We start from the raw sequence: 17,636 nt of genomic DNA, 5'->3' as shown, positions 1-17,636 counted from the left end.
CACTGTCTGGCTTGTACTCAGAGTTGTAAGCATGCCTGTTACACCATTCTACATTCATTTATGTAATTATTTTATTACCTCACTTAACAGACAAGGGAATGCCATTCTTTTTCTGTACACTTCTTATATAAGTCCACATTTGGAATATTCACTTTCTCAATGGGATATTATTTTGTGCATTCTTATGTGTGTAGTTAACCAGGAGGGCTGAATCCTAAGCAGAGTATACAAAGAACAGAAAGCAAGGAGGCAGAAGATACCTTAAGTACTCCTTTTGGTTCTCATTACCACTGATATATGGGGGATTCCTTTAATCTGTGCTGGCTAAAATAACCTTTAGGTACTTAATTTTGTTGGAGCACCCAGTAAGTTCTCATGCACAGCTCCCTGATGGCCAGGAATCCCCCCCTTTACATTTCTTGGACTTTTTAAGGCAATTTTGTGGCCTGTTGTGGCCAGGTCTGAACTTTTAAGCCAGAAATTTGGGATCAGACACTGCAGTTTATAACCACTCTCTTGATACAGAAGTTAGCTCTGGAATGAAAGATTTTTTTTTATCCCAAGAAAACCTCAAGATGATGAACTCAATTCACCTCTTAATTCCTCTATTATATTGCCTGTTACTGAACCTCTGTCTATTGCACAGTGAAGCTTTTGCTGCAACAATTTGCTGCTGAAATCTGTAAAGTTTTGTGACCACCCCATAATTTCTTGCTGACTACTGTCAAGCTAAGGGAAAACAATAAAATATCCAAATACAACAATTACTGTAGACATTCCCTGAGAATTGAATCTACATGAATCAAGGGCATAGAAGGGAGATCCCATCAAAAAACCACAGTCAAGATGCTTGTCACAACAGTATTTGTGTTGTAACCACCATAGAATTGTAGAATATTTTTGTTGGAAAACGCCTTTAGGATCATCAAATCCAGCTGTTAACCTAGCTCTGCTAAGTCCACCACTAAACCATACACCTAAGCACTACATCTACATGTGGGTTTTTTTATTATCTCCAGGGATGGTGACTCAGTCACTTCCTGGGCAGCCAATTTGAGTATCTGACGACCATTTTGGTGAAGAAATTTTTCCTAATATCCAAACTAAACCTCCCCTGCTGCAACTTCAGGCCATTTCCTCTTGTTCCATTCCTTGTTACTTGGGAAAAGAGACCCATATCCACCTTCATTTCAGATAGTTGTAGAGAGTGATCAGGTCTCCCCTCAGTCACCTTTTCTGCAGGCTAAACATCCCCAGTTCTCTCAGCCACTCCTCACAGGACTTGTTCTCTAGACCCTACACCAGCTTCATTGCCTTTCTCTGGACCAGCACCTTTCTCTGCTCTAGCACATCAACATCCTTTTTGTAGTGAGCAGCCTAAAACTGAACACAGGATTCAAGATGTGGCCTCACCAGTTCCAAGTACGGGACACAATTAACTTCCCTGCTCCTTTTGGCCATGCTATTCCTGATACAGGCCAGGATGCTGTTGGCCACCTGGGCACACTGCTGGCTCATATTCAGCCAGCTGTTGACCAACGCTCCCAGGTCCTTCCCCTCTGGACAGCTTTCCAGCCACTCGCCCATTGTGGTGCATTGGGGTTGTTGTGACACAAGTGCAGTACCCAACACTGAGCCTAGTGGAACCTCATACAGTTGTCCTCAGCCTATTGATCCAGCCTGTCCAGATCCCTCTGTAGAGCCTTCCTACCCTCAAGCAGATCAACACTCCCACTCAACTTGATGTCATCAACTCACTGAGGGTGTACTCAATCACCACATCATGGTGCAGACACATGAAATAAAGCCTGATTACGAGAAAAACAAGCTGTATATATTGTGCATGCAACTCCAGCTTCTCTTCAGTTTTTCAAGAAAATGGTTGCAGGAACCATTAAAAACTCAGTTTATATAATGAGAAAGAATGGAGGAAGTTTACTTAGAGGGGGAAGAGAAAATGGATTAAAGGGAGAAAAAGACTGTCACATCTTTGTTTGCTAAGTTATTTACAATTTTATAGTAAGCTATATGCCATGCTACCCATTTTTAATAATTTAAAAATTAAAATTGCAAATATCTTCCAATAGGCTACGCCCTAAATATCAGGGACAGGATCTTTCTACCCATACACTGGGGAATGCTTTAATCTGGACTAACCATGTTAAAAATCACTAAAAATCACAGAGCAACATACTCTTCAGAGTAAGAATTTTTAAGTTATGATCTCCCTTAAAATTACAGTTATGATTAAAGTGAGAATATGAAAACATATTGAAGCAACATTTCGTTTTTATAGTTCCACGGCTTAATTCATTGGCAGACTTTATAAGCATTCAACAAACTATACTGGAAATAGTTTTAGAAATTATCTTCACCTCCAACCCAAAATTATGTTCTTCAACCAACATAGGTTTACCAGTATGGACACAAAGGATGGAGAAATCTCCATCATGAAACTATGCTGACCAACTTCTCCTAGTTCTGGACATATATACACTACAATGTAAATGAAGACTTCTGAAAAGACATGTATTATTGAAACTCACTATATGTAGCCTTTGGCTAGTGAACCAACATATTTAGAAGGCATTGGTTTCACCTTAGTATTTGTAACCTTTACATGGTAGAAACTTAGTGTTCAGGCGATTTCCTGATTATATACCTTCTGGCATATCCAAATTTATTTATTTTTTTCTTTTTAATTGGACAATATCAACTAAACTGCATAGCATTCTAGAACAATAACAACACACTTGGAAATCCACCCACATCTGATATTTAGGGACCAGATTACACATAATGCTAAGGACTTCAAGCGTTGCAACTTCAAAAAAGTGAGGTGCTCAAAACATATTTAGTTCAGACTCTACTGTAACAGCACCAGATAACACCATCACTCTTTAGAGCAAGAGGAGAGGAACAGAATTAAACAAAGGGTTTCCAAACCTTTTCTGAACACAGCTCTGTTCTGTCCATCCATGTTTTCAGCTCCTGATCAAGGTAGCAAAAGCAGCTATTTCAGATTCCTCCACAGAACATGGATACCTGTAGGAGATTAAAAAAACAACACAAAAACAATCAACCACCTAAGGATATGACAGATATTTTAAATGCAGAAGAAAGGGGAAAGGCAATTTTAATAAAGATGCAACTAGACTTTCAAAACAGCTAACTTTGTTCCCTACCTAATGCACAGCTAAGAAGTATGTATTTGCTGGAGGAGATATTTTCCTATTATTCCTACTTGTCTAAACCTAAAAACCAATTATTGAGATGCCTTTCAGATAAGACAGGTGCATTAGAAGATCTCTGGGCCTAAAATGTTAAATTACTCAAAAAATTAAACAGCAAAAGAAGTAAAAAAATGTGGTTTGTATGAAATTCATCATGATTTTATCATGATAAGTGATGCCTTGCACAACTGGCTGTGAGTTCTAAACGGCATGTTTGCAGCTCTTTACTGTGTCCTTTCACTTCATTCTCAGTTTAGTCTTACGCATTTGTCTCTTCAATTACTGTACAATGGCAAAAAAATTCCTTTCTGCTGCACTTGTAGCTAGCAAAGTTCAGAAGGGACTGAAAAGAAGCAGAATATGACACAATTCTTCCTCAGTCCATCAGTGGTTTAGGCCACATTTACCCTAGAGATGGTAACAAAATCCACCAGTGAACTACAGCTTTTATGTTTTGTCCTTTCTTTCCCTTTGGCTGAATATTTTGGGTTTTTTAAGAGAGATCTCACATGGCAGGAAACACGTTTTAAAACTGTATTTCATTAAGCATTTATGAACTTGTGCTTGGCACAATCTTCTCATTTGTTGCTCTGCAAGTTGTTAGCACCTTTTTTGGAACTTGTTACACATGTAAGCATGTAAAAGGTAAAAATTCTGACTGGATGGAACAAGCTACAGCATGCACTCCATTTTACAGAATTTGACCTGTGAATGAATTTAAGTACATAATTTAAGGCTAATGCTCACACTTTATAAGGAGCAGATCCTCTCGTCTGGATTCATGCTGGATATTAGAAATTAATGGAACTATTAAGCAATCTAGTCAGGGTTGGCAATAATGTCAGAGCAAGAGCCAAAGTAGCAAGTGGCAATCCAGTAACTTTGAATTTAACACACATTAATATCTCAAACATACCGATCTGGTCTTGTGAAGTCAGAATATTTGGTAATTAGTAATTACATCACAAATTATGGAGTTTCACATCACATATTACTTGTTTATTCAAAATGAATTTTTTTTTCTGCATAGTTCTTTATACACAGATGAAATAAGAATATGGAGACAATCTCCTAGAAGACTCAGGATGATACTAATAGTAATAGTTTGTTTGCTATTCTGGAATAGTCAAAAGCTCAGTAAATATAAAAGTAAGATATATCCATCTTATCCTCAGCTAAGGAAACTCAGGAATGCTCTGGGGATGCTAGATTTGTAGCCAGCTGTCTTAGTCAGGTGAAAGGTCTTTGTACAAAGCTGAAAAGAAAATATTGCAAGAGTTTCTAGAGTCCAGAGGTTACCTGGCCCCAAGAAAGGATGCAGACAGTTCCACTGAACTAGTCTTTCCTCATCAGCCCACATCAGGGAAAATTCAACAACTACTTCCAAAGCTAAGCACTCCCAATCCCATAAAAGAAATCAGTCTCTGATTGAGGCAGGAAGAAAACAGGACCTGCACTGTAGTCCTCAGGATACTTTCTCCCAGCTAGGGGTCAAAATTAACCAAATGCCAATAGTTACGAAAAGACACCAAAGGACTCATGACTCACAAAAATACTACCTTGACTTATTTGGCTGTTTTACTGAGGATGTCTTAGGTCAAAGTTCTGTGTGAGCACAAACCAATTTAGTGAATGATTGCAGGAAGAGCCAGCACACTTCATGTTAGAGAAGCTCATTCTAAAAGCATTCACTGAGTTTGCTAATTTAGACCATTCATTGATATCAGATCATATCAATTCTGGGGCAGATTTCTTGCTATAAGTATAAATTTGTCCATGCTTATATTAGCTGCAAACATGGCCTTCAAAGAAACAACCGTTTAAATTACCCTATCTATAAAACTTCTCCTGTACATGGTAAAACAGATGTTTCGGCAGCAAACTGAAGCCTACTTTTGTGTTACATATTCCCCATAAGCAAAGCTATATTATCAGAGTTTCAAATTATTTCTTAAAGCAGTGCAAACTTAATGTGAATAGGATTAACAGAACTCCTGGAGTCTCTTCATTTTTCCTGTTAAATGTATTTAGATAGGTATATAATACTCAGTACATCAGCTTCAATTTCAAATTTCAGTCTCTATATAGTTAAGCGTCAAGACATGCACAGAAAACAAGGAATTGCAGTTCAGAAATTCAATTATTAAACACAGAATAGGAAAAAAACAGGGGTAGGGATTGTTTTGTTTTGTTTGGGGGGGTTATTCATCGTGGGATTTTTTGAGAAAAAAATATCAACAGTGAAATACCTTAAAAGGTCTTCAAGGGTGTTGAAATGTTGATATATTATTTAGACTTAAGTAATCAAAGGCAATTTGATAACTTGAAATGGGTTTGGACTTTGTAGTATGTAGTTACATTTCCTGCCCTGATAAATAACATCACTGATGAAATAAAACTGCAGTGTTCTTTCAACCGGGGAAGTTGCCAGAAATGGAGGTCCAGGACTTCCCCTAATATCAGTAATAATCAGATTACTTAATATATTGTCACATGTAGCTCTTGATTTTTAGTCTGACTTCACTGTACTTGGATCTGAGAAAAAAAAATACTTCTCAAACATTTAAAAAACGTTGGGGAAATGGAAAAGTATTTTTCTTGCACAGCCAAATAATTATTTGCATAATTTGAGTAATTAATTTTACTGCAGAAATAGTAAAATCATTGCTATAGAAAGAAACTGCAGCAGAGAAACCAAGGTTTAATGAAGCTTGGGATTGTACCTGCCACCTAGCTGAACCTTGTAGGGGAATATTCTGTTAGAAGTTAACTTGATTACTTTCTTCTTGTTCTCCTCTGCACAAAAGATGTAACCAAATTCTGTATTTCAACATGTGGGCATGACATTTTGCAGCCTATCTAAACAGTTTTTGCAGCACTAAGCCTCTTACACTTTTTAAGGGATAAGATGACATTGTCCTATGCCTGTTCATGTCAGAGTTGGATACATCAGTTTCACTCTGCCCTATGATGTTATCACCTCTGAGAGCAGGACACTGAGTTCAGTCACCCTGGATTTAGCAATTTTTCCATCTAGTACACAGTGTTAAATATCATGCTGAGACCAAATCCATGCTAGATGTAGGTTTTTTCTGAAAGACTGCTCCTTCTACACCTGTGTGGATATGCAGTCACCAGTTCACTGTATCACACTTACCAGGGAATTAAGTAGCTTCAACCACTCCTGCCACATGGCCTGAAACAAACATTGCAGCCTTGATGTGTGGGAAGAGCCACATTTGCATGTTTGTCTGTGAGTTGGAGGCATTCGTTTCACAAAAAAGGAATTTAACATACAGTTTGTTGGGGTTGTTTCTTTAAAAGTTTCTCCTTCAAGTTTGACAACTTGTCAGCACTGACAGTAGAAACATTACTTGGATGCATTACCAAATGTATATTACATTGTAGTGCAAGATGAAAAACTAGTGCTCTTTAGAACTTGCATGCTGTGGCTAGTCCAAAGTGACATTAAAGGCAGTTCTAATAGTGACTGTGGTACTGGCTAAACAACTCAACAGTGAATACTCAGCCATGTCAACATAACCTGTTGTATTTCTGGACCACTGTTGTATGTTATTTTCTGCTGTGAGGATTTGAGCTTTTGGACAAATGATGGAGAGAGCTTTGCACATTAAAAATTAAACAATTCCAGCCTCTTGGAAAATCGTATCTATATTTCCTGGTTTTGCTTAAGAAAGTCACGGTTTTATTAGCAGAATGACAGATCTTCACTTGCAAAGAACTCAATCTTTTGCAAGTTTCTGCCACACGCACAAAAAAGCCAGTTTTCCCTGTGCAAATTATGACATTTCTTACAACCAGACAGTACATCTTACTACAGGAAGAAAACTTTTTAAATTAAGCTCTAGAGTTTTTGTACAATACCTGTATAATTCAGAACCAGCACTTGTGTACAACTGTGTGATATTTCTGTTGTATGGAATGGTTCCCCGTCACAGTCAAAGTTTGCCTGTATAAATCTATTAAAGGCTGTTCAAATTTAAGGATTTGTTAGTCCGTAGCTTTCAGGATCACCTCAAGTAAGGATGAAATCCTAGCCATATTGAAGTCACTCACAGACTTCCTATCAGCCCTCCTGAAGCCCTGTCGTATAAATGGATGCTCATTCATATGTAGAGGTAAGCTGCTTCAGATCAAGGGGTGATCATCTTTGAATATGCAGCACTGTTGAGTTAATAGCTCACATAGTCCACACAGGTCTAGGGCTGCAAATTACAAGAAAATTAGATCAAAGTGTGATTTAGGAAGAAATATTAAGAAATCTGAATATTCATAGCTTGATGAAGTAACAAATACAGCCATATGGCAGCCACGTAGAACCACAATATCTGAACAAAGACCTTGGAGAATGGGGAACTCTGTTCTATCTATAGTAGCACCAAGAAGATGGTTTTCACAACATTCAGTCATCAGATTTCCTATTGGAGTAAAGGCCTAAAGCTGAGAGCTTTCAACTTGTGCTGTAAATTCTAAGACCTCTCAGAACAGGCTGGACGAACTATACAGCTACAGAGACACAGGAGTATACTAGAGCATTAAGTATTTTTAATTTCCAATTTTAAAATTATAAAATACAGTGTGAAATAGAGGCAATAAAATCAAGAGGCAGACTGCACTTAAACATCTATCTGGTATCTTCCAAACTTTGGCCAATTGCATTACTAAGTAGACTGTCAGACTTCTAAAACAGAACAACCCATCTATTGCCAGGGAAGCAAATAATTTCATACTAGCCAAAAGCTTAGTGGATATTTTTGTTCATTTTTCAGCATGCATCAGAGATATCATGGTTTGCTCTGTTTAATAGCCTCAACTCACAACTACTTACAAAATGAAACAAAGCATAATTTCATGTGCTGAAGATAAAATTCAGATGCTTATTCTACTCCTGACTTACTCCTACCCCCATAAGCCAGGATGCAAAAATAGCAGCCTCAAGAAAGGGTGAGTTTTAGTACAAGAGAAGGTAATGTTTAAAAAATTAGCTTAAACCCAAGTGCAATTCAGGAAATATCCAAATGACTTATAAACATTTGGGTTGAACTGCATCATAGCCAATATCAAGACAGTAGCAATGCCCAAAATCTGGTACTCTATTAAATGAGTGCAGTACAGTTCTTTTAGTAAAGTGACATATGAAGCACCTGTTAAATTCTTCCAACTTTCCCCTCACCTGGCTAGAAAGAGCAGTAAAAAGCAAGCTGAAATGTAACCACAACTCTTGGGACAGCCTTTAACTGCGTTCTGATTTTATTTTCTTTTTTCTAATGAGAAACCTCTTAATTTCCACAACCATTTCAACTCTTGAGTAAAAAGCACAGTTTTATTCAGAGCTAATGTTGGCTAAACCACAAGAGACTGTCTTACCACATTATAAAATCGATTTGAAACACTTGCTCTTCATGCAGCACAGAAACCAGCTGGCACTGCAGCCCCTGCCGCCTCAGCCCGGCTGAGGGACACGGGCCCGCTGCCCCTCTGCCCAAACCAGGGCAGGGCCTAGCAGAATTCACCCACCCCACCAGCCTCACAAGACCCGGGGACAAGGTATGATTTAAAGGAACAAGGCAAGGGCATGTACAGACAGTAAGAGATCCTTACCTGTGAGGGAGTGTGAGTAGGGCAAGAGCCTTGGCTGGAGCCTAAAATGGTGCTGTGGGTGGCAGCCAGGTGAGACAATTAAGCCCCACAGGTGGCTGTGGGAGCCCTCAGGGCCCTGCGTTAGGAAACGCAGCTGTGCCCTGCCTGGGACATCAGCAAATAACTCTGGGAGCAAACCCTTATAAAGCACTTAACTCCAGGGCCACAGCTGTCCATCCCTCACAGATGCCTTCTCCCTGAGCTGAGACTGACTCTGCTGTGTAAAAGGGACACGGGAGGGCAGCCTGAGATGCTTCCCCGCCAGCTGCTCTGCACTCCTGTGGTGCAGCCAAGGCGTGTGCTGGTGTTAGTGCCCAACCTTGGCCTCAAAACGTGTATGGCCTGGGCAGCAGTGGGGCTGAGGAGCTCGAGCAGCCGCACCTGGGAAGGGGCCACCCTTACTCTGGCTGTGTGTGTCTGAGCGGGTGGCAGCTACCAGGGAAGGAGAAGGGGTGGCTGCTGAAAGGCAAACTGCCAGTTAGTCTTATGCTTTGCTTCAAAGTTTCCCCAAATCCAACTGCTTTCAGTAGAGTTGAAAGACACACACCAATTTTTCCCAAAAAGTGTTATTTGCTCTTTTGAAATAGGGACTGAAAGTTGTGGCTATTTGCATCACTATAGACACATTTATAGAGCAACTACAGAAGAAATAGCAAGGCAGATTTAAGAAGGAATTAAGGAGAACAAAGATAAAATACAATGCTGGTGGGAAAGTGAAACTCTAATTTTAGGTGGACATCTTCAATGTCTTGTTTCCACTCCCATGACGGGTGGAAGTTCAGTTATAGTGCTTAGGTAAACCTTGGGGCAGTCTGGGCAAACAAATACTTAACACTGTCTTGGAAACACCAGAGTCATTAAAACACCCATTACAGACAAGAAAATGATAAGATAAATTAGTGAAATAAGATACCAAATAATCATATTGTGGTGAAAAAAGAAATTTCATTTTGTCTAACGCTGGAATAATCTGTCATACTCATCACTTGGAGAGGGAAAGAAACTAAAATCTGTTTTCAGAAATTCAGAAATAGAAAAACGCTTTTTACATCTAAATACAGCTCTTGCATTTGTTGAAAGACAAGTTACTTTGATATTTGTTGCTAAATAAAATCTTGGATCAAGTAAATTTAATTTTAAAAATTAGTTAAGGCAACAATAAACACAGGAAATATACATGAATAAAGTGTTCTAAAAGTCAGGCAACTCTTTTAAGACTATAAATATCACCTAAGCAAGGCCACTATAATTAGCAAAGAGTGAACAAAAGAAGACATCCAGAAATAGATGGGGAGGGGGGAGGTTGGGAGGGCGAAATGTCTTGGTTAACCTTATTTAAGTGTTCTTTCCACAGTGTAGGAAATAGTTCCAGCTAGCTCATGAGTTCTGTTGGTATTAACTGATTTTTTAAAAGGACATTTCCATGTTGTCTGTATGCCAAGGAAATTCTTTTACTGGCATGTTTGCTGAGTACAGGAAACATCACCCTGACTAAATGACACTGGATGTGACGAAGAATTGTATCTTTATTCTGGTGTTATAGTCTGTTTGTTTCATTGGATACCTTTAGGTATTTACTGGGGAATACTTACTGCAGTCTTGAAATTTGTCCTGAGTAATGAGCAAACACAGTGACTGGTGGTGCTGAGTCATAATCCCTCACCACTCAAGAAGCAGCTTGCTGCAGCCCTTGTGCACCACCTGCTTATTTACCCTGAGGGTTAATCTGGCACTTCATGGGAGGCAAAGACTGGGCTGCCCAGCCATCCCCTAATCTATTTCATCCCTCTGCAAGGTGTGCAAGGAAAAGAGTAACAGAGTGCTGGGAACCATCCCCCTCTCCATGCTATGGCCAGAATTCCCTGTACAAGGAAATAAATGTGGACCTACAGTTGCTTACTCACCTTAACAAGAGAGCTGAACAAGTCAGTCTTGCATATAGTAATTTTCAGTATAAATCAGCTGGTGCTTATGGGCTCACTCTTGTACTGCTTGTCAGAAGAAAACTTCACTGAAGTGCTTGATAATTTTGTCTGAATAAGGGCAGTTTAAGTCCTTGAATACTCTATTTCCAGTTTTACCCACAGCATCTGCCAGTTTCGTGGTTTTTTTTCTCTAAAGCTGCCTGTGTCAAGCTTTTACTTCTCATTTACTATGTGTTATTTCTAAATGCCCTTTTCCTCTCTGTTTTTCTTTCTTGGGAATAGTGTTAGTACCACAGTGACTATGCAGGAGGCAGTAACAGCATTTGCTTGTAGCTCTGGAGTCCGCCAACCTATCCCACCAGAGATCTTCAACAACAGTCAGTGTGTTTCAGTGCCAATCCCTTAATCTCCTTTTCCAGGCTTTTGGGAAAAGGTGGAAATCTTTGAGAAGAGGGTTCATAGTGGATGGGTTGGACAGGCCAGCAGTCTCCTTTCCATTGCTCTTCCTGGAACTCAGTAAAAACCACAATAAAGCCACAAAGATAGGCAATCCAAAATTATTAACTTTCCCTCAGGTAACACCAAAAACACATAGGGAGAATATAACAAGTGACAATTGCCAAAAGTCTCTGCTTCTACTCCCTGTTTGTCTGTGCAGTACTTGTATGGCATAATAACCCTGATATTAGAAAGAAATGTGGGAGATGATATGGATGTAGTAGACAGTTTGCTGGGAGGCATGAGGCTAAATTAAGTGGTGGTGCAAATCATCTAGTGTGCAAGTGAAAGCCAAGACTAACATTGTAACTCATATGCAGGTCACCACGGTATGAAACAGCTTCAGCTTCTTGAGTAACCACAATCACTGATGTTCCATCTAAATGCATATGGAGAGAAGCAAGGGAGTTAGAAAGCAAGCTACTCACAAACAAGTACTATTGGAGTATTGTTTGGGTTAGTATATATGTAAGTACAAATTAAACTCAGGAGAACCAAGATCAGGCAATTTTCTGACACCTACAATCTCCCAGACTTTTTCTAGTCTTTGAGAAATCCAAAATTGCTATAAAGAGTACTATCAAAAAACTGCCTTCCTGGTGCAGGACTTGGAAAGCAATGGTCCTTTTATATAATACGATGAATTAACAATACAAATATTAACAACAGCAATAATAATAACAACAGCTTCAAGTAGAAGTAAACACATGACAATTACTTTGTTTCAGACCTGTCATTCACAAGATTGGTTCTCATTCAGCAAGTGTGGTCAAGGACAATGCTCTCCCCTTACTAGGAATGAACTGGGAGTGTTCCCAGTAGGAAGGGCTACACCTGAAAATCAGTGTTTACATGGCTAGCTCATTTGGTAATGTTCAACAGCATATAATTTTAATTTGCGTGCTTCTCCTTTAAGGCGTTTTCTTCTCCTCTTGACTTCACTGGGAACTCCACATGTTTTGCTTTTGATACCACCATGCTGGTAACTCTAATTAGTGTTAAGAGGAGTTTCAGTGGAGTGTCTCTCTCTCTCTCTTTCTCTGTAAGAGGTGGTAGTTTTCAGTAGTTTATCCCAGCACTGTATGGTGCATTTACAGCTCAGGACTTGAACCTTTATTAAACTGGCACATGGTACCTCTTAAGAATGTGTCTTCATTTCTTCTCTGTCCCTGTCAAAGCAGAACCTCACCTTTTTTCTCCAAGCTGAGTAACAAATGGTGGCATAACTGTGAGGAAAAATGACTGATAATTTTAACAAACTGCCCTCAGCTTTAAAAAGGACTGCTTAGTATTTTCTTCGGGTTTTGTTAACAGTAATAACTACCAAGTTAACATAGCATTTCATTATAAATTGCTAGCATAGTAGCTTCATGCAATAAATGTTAGAAAAGATCAAATCTTTATTTGAGACTGACAGTCTCTAGGGCTGGATCCTGCTGGAACCTCAGCCTGCTCTGCCCTACAGAAGCGGCTTTGGATTTCAGAGATAGTTTGTGTAGGGACACAATACTGCATATTGAGCAGGACTGGGAGAATCTGGTCCTTTTTTGAAGTGCCACTGGTTTTATTAAAAATAAACATACCCAGCTCCCCAAACCCTCACCATCAAACCTTGCATCCTGAAAACAGAAATACTGTTCTATTTTGAGATTTTGGTCTCAGACTTGCATACTTGCATGTACTGACAGACAAAATGAGCAGGAATCACTTTCTTCCTTCTTCATAAGAGCTATCAACTGTGGCTTTCTGTGCTAACGTAACCTTCTTTCCAATATTTCAAAAGACATAGGACTTCCCAGCATGATGATAAAGTTTTCCTGTGTTCCAATAATAAAATTTGAACGTACCAGTAATTTCCAGTTCCTCTGTGGTCAGGCTGCCTGTGAAGACTAACTCAGAAGTACTCAACCTGCAATATCAGTGTGGGAGTCGGAAACAGATGTTCACTGGACAATACAATTTGTTGTCACTGTCGATACTATATGGCACTTTTCCCAATAGAAACTGTCTGTAGCTGGAAAAGAATGTAAGGAATGATTCATGCCCCAATTATTTTTTTTCTTTTTATTTTTTTAAATGTTAAATATTCTTTGTTTTCTTTTGTTTTAAAGGACTAAATAAGGAAGGCATAAGCAATCAAAAATACAGTTAACTGGACTTGCAGAATCTGTGTAGTACGCTAACCAATTAATTTAAGACTTTTTTTGTCAAGACAAGACATTATGTTATATTAAAATCAACAAGAGTCAAATAATCTTTAGAATCAGGGTGCTGTAACATTTAATATTTTAAAATATTTCATGCTTAGTAGCTGTTTACACAAAAAGCCCATGGTGGAAGGTAAACGGGACAATTAATTTCATGTGTATCTAAGGTTGTATTTACAAATATAATAATTTGTTATATTCATTATATAGTATTTATATACATATAATAACATTTTGTCTTGAAAATTCTGATAAGCCATTGGGCATTCAAAATTGATCACTCAAATGAGTAAAATCGTCTATTGGAGTAACATAAGATGCCTAGCCTTGATTTCCAAATTTCATCTATATTACAAAAGCAGATGCACTAGATCACACTTGCAATAAAAGGCAATGGATTGACCTAGGTGCTCCTTTAAATAAAATACTTAACGAATACTTCAGTGAAAATAATTTAAATACTTGAATGAAATAATTTTTTCAGGGTTACATCAAATATATATATTTTTTTAAGGGATGCAGAAAGTCTGGTTGAAATCAGGCCTTAATACAAATTAACATATTAAGTAGGAATGTCAAAAAGAGGTAAAGATCTGACTACCAGAACTCTTGTATATATCACCTATATTTTACATGGAAAAGTAACACTGAAGGTGTTTTCAAAAATGAAGACATCTGGGATCTGAACTGGAGTTCATTGAAACCAGTGACAAAACTCAGATGTAGAGGAATATGTGTGTGTAATCACAAGGACAGAACAAGAGCAACAGATTTTAGCATTTTAAAATCAAGCAATTGTCTTATTTTTACAAATGCATGTGATAACACTTCACAATAATCTTTGTGTAATACTAATTTTACATTTAGTATGTTACTGTTGCACTGTTCTGCAGCAGAGTCATTTAATACTTTACATCAGGCTCTAGTCAAGAAACACAACATGATTTTCAGCTGTGCATTTCTTTATAACTACATCATGATTTCACCTCCAGCCCTATCCACAGTTCAACTTTTTAATTATTTTAGATTTAATGATTTTAGATATATTTTCTTGGTGAAACACTACACCTTCAGATGATTTTGAGAAGAGCTTGGACTCTCCAAAATTTTCAAAGTCAGCATGTGATAAAACATAATGAAATAGCTGATGAGATAATGTTTAGCACAACTGTAAGCCATGTGCTGATTTTTTCGTGTGTGTGTCTGCATATGTCTATTTTTATATACATTCATGGGTTAAATTGAGTTTTTCATCAACTAGGTGTTGTCAAGTGCCAAAGTGATTTAGGATTAGAATGGGATTTAGGCTGATCTAGCTACAGTTGTATTTCTCATTTCATCATCATGCCAGGGATACTGTGACAGTTGTGGGGTTTTTTAATTTATGAAATGGACAAAATTAAATGTCCGTACCAGACATACCATTCGGGTACAGAGAGTGAAAGAGGAACACTGATTGGACCTTATTCTTCTGTCTGCACCCAGAAGAGAAGTCCTGAATGTACAAAACAGCTGGAAAACTTCCTCTGTAGCACACAGCTTGAAAAATGAATTGACGTTTAAAGGAAAATAATGAACCTGATCAGGCTTTGTTTCAAATGACTGTTATTCTAGTTCTGTGGTGTATCTCTTTGTAAAATACAAATCAGCACAGTTGTATGTTATCTGGGTACATTACATCATCTGGAATACTAATTCTACTTTAATTTTAACCCTCTTGAAACTTGAACAACCAGTGTTTTAGACTTGGAAGACTTCTCATTGCAATACCAGAGACAGCATGTGCTCATAGAGTTTTGGTATTACTTAGTTTTTTCTTACTGGATTACTTACTGGATTATTAGACACCCACTTGCAAAAATAACTGTTCCACCATCTAGATAATACTGGTTTTTTTGCACTGAATGACATTTTGCTGTCTGTCCTTGTCAATTTAATTGTCTTTCTTTGAAAAAGAGATGCTTCAGTAGGAGGCAAATTTTGAGACTCAGGTTACAGTGAAGATTTCTGAAGAGACAAAAGAAAATGTGGTTACTGAAATTAGCAGGAGCAGGGCCTGCCCTCTAGCAAAGGCAGTGAGCTGTATTCGGAAGAGAGGAAACCCTTGGCCACCGCGCAGCGTAGCTGTGTACACCAGAGTTAGTTAGAGTGCTCTGAATCTCATCTTTTGATCTCGGGCGATATTTTTCTCTGTTATGTCACAGAGGTCACCTGGCTCATGTGTGACAAACTGCCTGCATAAGTCACAGTGCCAGTGGCAGAGATTTGTAACCATGTCCCTGGTCCATTGCCTTTGAATTATTTCACAGGCCCTCTGCTTTACATTTACACTCTGTCGGAAGATGAACAGGGGAAGGGAGTAAAATCAAGGGCAGGGTCTCATCCTGAAGGACAAGGGGAAACAGGTGGAAGGTTAATGGCCCTGGAGCGTATCCACAAGCCTCTCAGGCTTGATATATGGGCCTCAGGCCTAAAACGGGCATTGGCTTTCAAAGATATATTATTTCATTTGAGGAGAGACATTCTGGAGTTCCTGCATTTGTCTGCTGATAGATGATCCTCTGTCCACAATTGGTTATGGCGTGTGAGTTTTCCTTGGGCCTGCTCCCGTACATAAAAATTTTGCTGAGCTCTCCAACCTTTCGCATGCCTGTGAGAATGGGACGTGTGCGGGCCCTTTGGCAGGCGGCTGGATTTTTGTTGCTGCTATTTTCGTAGTTCCTTTTGAAGCGCCAGGCAAGTGGGGGATGAAAGGCACTTCTGTTCATTCATACGTGGCTGGGTAGCAGCGGCCTTGCGGGGACAAAAATGGGGGAGATGTCAGGGATCCATTATGCATACGTGTGTCTGCAGCCCGGGTGGAAGTAGCTCCAGCTAATCCTGTATTTTATACTAGCACATGAAAGCTAAAACCAGGGAAATAATTTACGTGATTTTTCTACTTCTCTAGTTTTATTGTGTCAGATTTGTTAGGGTTTTCACATGTGCTTCAGCTCTTGGGAAAACCATAAGCAGTGACTCCATATCTAAAGGTTACATTCACTGAGGCCCTATCCAGAACAGCTAACTCAGGCACCTCTGAAAAACAAGACACTATTGCCCACGCCTTAGAAAAGAGCCAGAGGATCCAGAGCCAAATCTTGTTTTCATGTGCATTAAAAATCTGTAACAGGCCTCAGTAGGTAGGGTTAGAGACAGAGGTCTAGTTCTGCTAAGTGTGACAGGACGGAGCTGTGGGCAGGGCAGAGCCTCGGCAGGATCTGGCCCCTGCACCGCCTGTAACGCCCGGCGCGAGGAGGCACCTGGGCGTGCACAAGGAGATGCTGGCAAAGGCCTCAGTTCAGGGAGGGAGCAAGTCCTGGGTTCACTGCCACGCTGGCATAATCACAGCACCTTCTGTCATTGCAAAACTGTCATAAACCGTGGGAAATTCTATTTAAAAACCAGAGTTTAAATCCCTTAACATATAGTAGGGTTTAACATAGCTGACATAAGAGCCTGCTAGGTTGTTCTCTTGATTTTAAAATATATACTTGAAGTAACTGATATAGGATTGTGTTTTGAAGACCTATTACTCTATAACAGCACGGTTTAAGGAAAATGGGATGTATGTTTTTACTATATAAAGTGTATTCATTGAGATTGATTTTAATAAATAAATACATGTTCAGCTTTAGTGGAAAGAATTTTGCTTGAAATATTTTATCTTCATTATATCTAAATATTTCCCAATTCTACCTTTTTTATTTTTCCTATACTAATAAAAGAGCAAAGTAAGCACAGGATGCACGTCGTGTCAGTGTTTTCTGTTTACTTTGCTTTTGCTACAGTAAAATTTGTACTTACATAAATAATTAGTAAATTAGTGGTGTATTAATTTTAAGCCTAACTGTGTCTCAGTCTGAAATTGTAATTGAAGTGTTATATCAGTACTGTGTTTTTTGAGTAATTAGGATCTGGTGTTGCTGCCACTGAACTCAGTTGCTAAACTCTCAGCATTCTAGTGTGAGCAGGATCAGGCTCACTCTGCATTTCTGTCAGTTCCTGTAGAAAATGTCCTGTTGTAATGCAATTATTCTCTCTTCCTTTAGTGTCCTGCAGAGTTTAAGTTA

At 38.8% G+C, this 17,636-nt stretch overlaps 1 protein-coding gene across 1 annotated transcript in view; it reads left to right on the top strand.

Annotated features, from left to right (window-relative positions):
* Nucleotides 1–17,636, top strand: part of NR5A2 (nuclear receptor subfamily 5, group A, member 2) — a 78,257-nt gene that overhangs the window by 5,191 nt on the left and 55,430 nt on the right. The window lies entirely within an intron of this gene.

Source organism: Chaetura pelagica, unplaced genomic scaffold, assembly GCF_000747805.2.
Source record: "Chaetura pelagica isolate M959 unplaced genomic scaffold, ChaPel_1.0 scaffold69, whole genome shotgun sequence".
In the NCBI taxonomy this organism is placed as follows: domain Eukaryota; kingdom Metazoa; phylum Chordata; class Aves; order Apodiformes; family Apodidae; genus Chaetura; species Chaetura pelagica.
The sequence above is the reverse complement of the archived record's forward strand: the minus strand, read 5'-3'. Positions and strand labels throughout refer to the sequence as shown.